Below are 7,570 nucleotides of genomic sequence, written 5' to 3' on the forward strand. Positions count from 1 at the left end.
GGGGAGAGTCAGCCTGTCTGCCCATGCATTTCTCATGTGCTTGAGGGGGTTGAGCCATTTCATTTCACTTCCAAACAAACAACAATAACATGGAATCTCACATTATGGTCAGGTTTATGTGACGTTTCTCATCAATGCAATTAGCAGTAGAGAATTGCAGGCAAGAGTTGAAAGGGACACTTGCACAACTTATTTTCTGTACTTCTGTAATTCTTGCACTTTAGACAATAAGCAGGCATAATTTTTGAAATTAAAATAATAGCAGTACCAAATTTCAAGTTACAATCGTATAATTGAAGACACAGGTGAGGTACCACCAGTTTACAAATTATGCCTCCATTTTTTGGGTCTTGCATAAGTTATTTCCTACCACTTGCCACTTTTCAGTTCTTTATGTCATTTACATGAAAGATCCATATATTGGCTTGTGAATGTCTTTAAAAATATGAACTAAGGAGATGATTGCCATTACATAAGGAATAATTCCATGTTATTCCATGCAGTGCCTCAATGATCAGAGACAATCTTGGCATTCTCACCTAAAGAACTGAACAGAGATCACAGTGTATACTTCTCAGCTGCACTGTGAAGAATAGAGGTAGACTCAGATGTAAACCAACAATTGCATTGTCTGGCTCAGTTCAGGCTCTCCAAGCTGTTGGAGTTCCCTCGTGGACACGGAAAATTAAACTCATCACATGGGCCCTCTACTTCCTATCTACATCATCAGGCTTCCACATCCTTCACCTCCTTCCCTAGCCAGCTCAGATGCTGCCTTGGTCTTCCATTCAATTCCTTGCTTTCAATTCCCTTGCTCTCATGAACCTTGGCAAATGCTAACCCTGCAGCCTGCCTCTCTCTCTGTCTCTGTCTCTCTTTTTAATCTCCAACTAACTTGTGTGCCTTCCCTCAGAATTGCTTTGGCTCCTGTGTGGTACTCTCCACTCCCCACACTTTGTCCCAGAACTTTTGTCTGAACTGATGCCCTTACCCCTGGGATCCCTGCTTGTACCCCCCACCCCCAACCATACTACTGCTTATCTTCCAAAATATGTATTCCATTTATCCTATTTACCTGCTCATAAGATTTTAGTGGTATCATTCCCTGAATGATCACATGATTTCCCTCCAGACACTACTCCTTATGATCCTACCACCCTGTAACCCCTCTGCTGGAGAAAGCCAGAGTTTGGATGTGAACACTTCATTCCCTCAGTGGCCATATCGAAGGGAAGAAACCTCAGACCCATATCATGCAAGATTAGACATTGTACCTCACCCCCACCAAAATAATATAAAGAAGGAAGAATTGGTGTTCAGCTGTTCTTAGCACCCTAACATGCATCAAAGAAAGGTTGTGAAGTACTGGTAGGAGGGCGCACTTCCTAGGGGTTGAGGATGGTGAGTGTCTGTGGCAAGGCCTGAAATTCTGCAGCTGTAACAGGATCCCAGATGTGATGGTTAATTTTATGTGTCAAATTGTCTAGATTGTGGTACCCCGATATTTGGTCAAACACTAGTATGGATATTTCTGTGAAGGCATTTTGGGGATGACATTAATATTTAAATCAGTAGACTCTGAGTAAAGTAAATAACTCTCTATAATATAGGTGGGTCTCATCCAATTGGTTGAAGGCTTGAATAGAAAAATGACTGACCTCCCCAGAGAGAGAGGGAATTCTGCCAGCAGACTGCCTTCAGACCCTAACTGCAGCTCTTCCCTAGGTCTCCAGCCTGCCAGCCTACCCTGCAGATTTTGAACTGGCCAGGTTCCACAGTTGCATGAGCCAATTCCTTTTAAAAAATGAACAACTAGATGCCAACAAATTGGACAACCTACAAGAAATGGGAAAATTCTTAGAAACAACCTACCAAGATTGAATCAAGAAGAAATAGAAAATCTGAACAGACTAATTACTAGTAAGGAGATTGAATAAGTAATAAAAAATCTCCCAATGAAGAAAAGCCCAGGACTAGATGGCTTCACTGGTAAATTTCACCAAACATTTAAAGAATTAATGCCAATCCTTCTCAAACTCTTCCAAACAATTGAAGAGGAGGGAACATTCCAAAACCATTTTATGAAGCCAGCATTATTGCCCTGATACCCAAACCAGAAAAGGACACTACAAGAAAAGAAATCTACAGGCCAATATCCCTGATGAATATAGATGCAAAAACTCTCAACAAAACACTAACAAATTGAATTCAGCAACATATTTAAAGGATCATTCTTGTCTTTTTGACAATAGTCATTCTGACTATTCTGTGATGTATCTCATTGTGGTTTGGATTTGCATTTCCCTGATGACTAGTGATGTTGAGCATCTTTTCACGTGCCTGTTGGTGAAGATGTGGAGAAAAGAGAGCCCTCATTCACTGTTAGTGAGGATGCAAATTAGTGCAGCCACTATGGGAAAAAGTATGGAGGTACCTAAAAATATTAAAAATAGAACTTCCACATGATCCAGCAATTCCACTACTGGGCATTTATCCAAGGAAAATGAAAACACACTAATTCAAAAAGATATATGCACCTCAATGTTCATAGCAGCATTATTTTACAATAGCCAAGATATGGGAGCAACCTAAGTGCCCATCGACAGACAAATGGATTAAAACAATGTGGTGTGTGTGTGTGTGTGTGTGTGTGTGTGTGTGTGTATATATATATATATATATATACACTATAGAATATTACTCAGCAATAAAAAAGAATGAAATCTTGCCATCTGTGACAACATGGATGAATGTGGAGGGTATTATGCCTAGTGAAATAAGTCAGAAGGAGAAAGATAAATACTGTATACTTTCACTTATATGTGGAATCTAAAAAATAGAACAAATGAATAAATATAAAACAGAAGCAGATTCACAGATATGAAGAACAAACAGGTGGTTGCCAGAGGGGAGAGGGGTGGGGGAGGAGCAAAGTAAGTGAAGGGGTTTAAAAGGTACAATCTACTAATTATTAAATAAATAAGTTACAGGGATGTAATGTACAGCACAGAGAATCTCGTCATTATTTTATAATAATTTTGTATGGTGTGTAATCTATAAAAATATTGAATATGTTTTACACCCGAAAGTAATATAATATTGTAAGTCAACTATACTTCAATGAAACATTAAAATAAAAATAAAGGATCAGGGGCTTCCCTGGTGGCACAGTGGTTAAGAATCTGCCTGTCAATGCAGGGGACACATTCGAGCCCTGGTCCGGGAAGATCCCACATGCCGCAGAGCAACTAAGCCCATGAGCCACAACTACTGAGCCTGCGCTCTAGAGCCCATGAGCCACAATTACTGAAGCCCACGTGCCTAGAGCCCATGCTCTGAAACAAGAGAAGCCACAACAATGAGAAGTCCACGCACCACAACGAAGACCCAACGCAGCCAAAAATAAATAAATTTATTTAAAAAATAAATAAAATAAAAAAGTAAAGGTTCAGTCACCATGATCAAGTGTGATTTATCCCTGAGATACAAGCATGATTCAATATATACAAATCAATAAATGTGATTCATCACATTAATAGAATGAAAGAAAAAAATCATACGATAATCTCAATGGACACAGAAAAACATTTGACAAAATTCAACATCCATTAATTATTAAAAATTCTTAACAAATTAGGTGTAGAAGGAATGTACCTCAACATAATAAAGGCCAGATATGACAAGACCACAGGTAACATCATGCTCAATGATGAAAGTCTGAGAGCTTTTTCTCAAAAGTCAGGAATAGGGGCTTCCCTGGTGGCGCAGTGGTTGCGAGTCCGCCTGCCGATGCAGGGGACGCGGGTTCGTGCCCCGGTCTGGGAGGATCCCACATGCCACGGAGCAGCTGGGCCCGTGAGCCATGGCCGCTGAGCCTGCACATCCGGAGCCTGTGCTTCGCAACGGGAGAGGCCACAGCAGTGAGAAGCCCGCGTACCGCAAAAAAAAAAAAAAAAAAAAAAAGTCAGGAATAATACAAGGGTGCCCACTCTCACCACTCCTATTCAATATAGTACTGGAAGTCCTAGCCAGATAAATTAGGTGTTAAAAAGAAATAAAATGCATCAGAATTAGAATGGAAAAAGTAAAATTGTCTCTATTTGCAGATGACAGGATTTTATACAGAGAAAATCCTAAAGACTGCCAAAAAATCTGTTAGATCTAATCAATGAATTTAGTAAAGTGGCAGGGTACAAAATTAACATACAAAACTCATTAGCATTTCTAATGCAAATCAAAACAACAATGAGGTATCACCTCACACCGGTCAGAATGGCCATCATCAAAAAATCTAGAAACAATAAATGCTGGAGAAGTTGTGGAGAAAAGGGAACCCTCCTGCACTGTAGGTGGGAATGTAAAATGATACAGCCACTATGGAGAACAGTATGGAGGTTCCTTAAAAAATGAAATATAGAACTACCATATGACCCAGGAATCCCACTACTGGTCATATACCCTGAGAAAACCATAATTCAAAAAGGGTTATGTACCACAGTGTTCATTGTAGCAGTAATTACAATAGCCAGGACATGGAAGCAACCTAAATGTCCAGCAACAAACGAATGGATAAAGAAGATGTGGCACATATGTACAATGGAATATTACTCAGCCATAAAAAGGAGCGAAACTGAGTTATTTGTAGTGAGGTGGATGGACCTAGAGTCTCTCATACAGAGTGAAGTAAGTCAGAAAGAGAAAAACAAACACCGTATGCTAATGCATATACATGGAATCTAAAAAATGGTACTGATGAACTTAGCGGTAGGGCAGGAATAAAGACACAGACATAGAGAACAGACTTGAGGACACAGGGAGGGAAGGGGAAGCTGGGACAAAGTGAGAGAGTAGTATTGACATATATACACTACCAAATATAAAATGGCTGTCTAGTGGGAAGCTGCTGCATAGCACAGGGAGATCAACTTGATGCTTTGTGACTACCTAGAGGGGTGGAATAGGGAGGGCGGGAGGGAGGCTCAAGAGGGAGGGGATATGGGGATATATGTATACATATAGCTGATTCACTTTGTTTTACAGCAGGAACTAACACAACACTGTAAAGCAATTCTACTCCAATAAAGATGTGAAAAAAATCATTAGCATTTCTATACACAACAACAAATTATCTGAAAAAGAAAATAATCCATTTACATTAGCACCAAAAACAATAAATACTTAGGAATAAATTTAATCAAGGAGGTGAAATATATCCCTACACTGAAAACTACAAAACATTGATGAAAGAAATCGAAGAAGACACAAATAATTGGAAAAGTCTCTCATGTTTATGGATTGGAAAAATTAATATTGTTAAAATGTCCACACTACATGAAGCTTTCTATAGATTCAATGCACCTATCAAACTTCTAATGGCATTTTTTACAGAAGTACAAAAAATAATCCTAAAATTTATATGGAAGCACAAAAGACCCTGAATAACCAAAACAACCCTGAGAGAGAAGAATAAAGCAGTGGTATCACACTTCCTGATTTTAAGCTATATTATAAAGCTATAATAATCAAAACTGTATGATACTGGCATAAAAACAAACACAAGACTAATGGAACAAAATGGAGAGGCCAGAAATAAACCCAAGCATATATGGTTAACTAATATTTGACAGGGGAACCAGGAATACTCAATGAAAAATAGTCTCTTCAATAAATGGTGCTGGATTGGATATACACATGTAAAAGAATAAAACTAGATCCTTATCTTACACCACTAACAAAAATTAGCTTGAAATGGATTAAAGGCTTAAATGTAAGACCTAAACCACAAAATTCCTAGAAGAAAACTTAGGAAAAAATCTCCTTGTCATGAGTCTTGAGAATGATATTTTGGATATGACAACTAAAGAACAAGCAACAATTTAAAAAATAAACAAGTCAGACTACACCAAACTAAAAAGCTTCTGCACAGCAAAAGAAATTATCAACAAAATGAAAAGGCAATCTATGGAATGGGAGAAAGTTTTGCAAATCATATAAGTAATAAGGGGTTAATATCCAAAATATATAAAGAACTCATACAACTCAACAACAGAAACAATCCAATTAAAAAATGGGCAAAGGACCTGATTAGACATTTTTCCAAAGAGGTCATACAGATGGCCAAGAGGTACGTGAAAATGTATTCGACGTCACTAATCATTGGGGAAATGCAAATCAAAACCTCAATGAGATATCACCTCATGCCTGTTAGAATGGCTATCATCAAAAAGACGAGATAATAAATGCTGGTGAGGATGTGGAGAAAAGGGAACCCTTGTGCACTGTTAGTGGGGTGTAAATTGACACAGCCACTGTGGAAAATAGTATGGAGGTTCCTCAAGAAATTAAAAATAAAACTACCATGTGATCTAGTCATTCCAGTTCTGGGAATATATCCATAGGAACAAAAATCACTATGTCAAAGAGATATCTGCATCTCCATATTCATTGCAGCATTATTTACAATAGCAAGTAGTGGAAACAACCTAAGTGTCCATCAACAGATGAATGAGAAAAGAAAATGTGTATATATACATATACAGTGGAATACTATTCAGCCTTAAAAAAAGAAGGAAACCCTGCCATTTGCTATAACATGGATAGACATTGAGGGCATTATACTAAGTGAAATAAGTCAGGCAGAGAAAGAAAAATAAGTATGATCTCATTTACATGTGTAATCTAAGAAAATTCATAGAAAAAGAGACCAGATTTGTGGTTACCAGGCATGAGGTTTGAGGGTGGGGAGATTGGATGAAGGTGGTCAAAAGGTACAAACTTCCAGTTATAAGATTAATAAATACTGGGGATATCACATAACATATGATGACTATATTTAAAACTGCTGTATAGTATATTGGAAAGTTGCAAAGAGAGTAGATTCTAAAAGTTCTCATCACAAGGAAAACACCTCTTTTTTCTTTTTTTAATATCTGTAGGAGAGGATGGATTCTAAAGAAACTTACTGTGGTGATCATTTCACAATATATGTAAGTGGAATCATTATGCTATACACCTTAAATTTATACAGTGCTGTATGTCATATGTCTCAATAAAACTGAAAGATAAGGAAATACACACACAGACACACACACACACACATGCTATTGGCTCTGTTCCTCTGGAGAACCCTGACTAATACAACACACAGTGCTGAAGCTGCTATTCCATGGGTCATACTTTGAGTAGCAAGGAACTAGAGAATATCTGGCATGTGGGCAGACAGCCTCATCTATAATAATGCTCATTTCAGCACTGATTGTGAGAGCAAAACTGTAGGAAAGAACAAAATTTCCATCAACAGTGGTCCAAAAAATACATTGTGATTCATTCTTACAGTGAAATATTATATAATAGTAAAAATGAATGCCCTAGACATATAGGATTTAGGCCATATATACATCTGAAACCTGTATGTTAAAATCAAGTTATCAAATGGAAGATAAGGGTACTTACAGTATGAAATACATATATATATATATGTACATACATGTATATATGTACATCTGAGGGGGAAGGAAGGATGGTGCAATAAGGAGATGGACTCAAAGCATTTGTCAGGTTTATTGCTTAT

This window comes from Mesoplodon densirostris, chromosome X, assembly GCF_025265405.1.
Source record: "Mesoplodon densirostris isolate mMesDen1 chromosome X, mMesDen1 primary haplotype, whole genome shotgun sequence".
Taxonomy (NCBI): domain Eukaryota; kingdom Metazoa; phylum Chordata; class Mammalia; order Artiodactyla; family Ziphiidae; genus Mesoplodon; species Mesoplodon densirostris.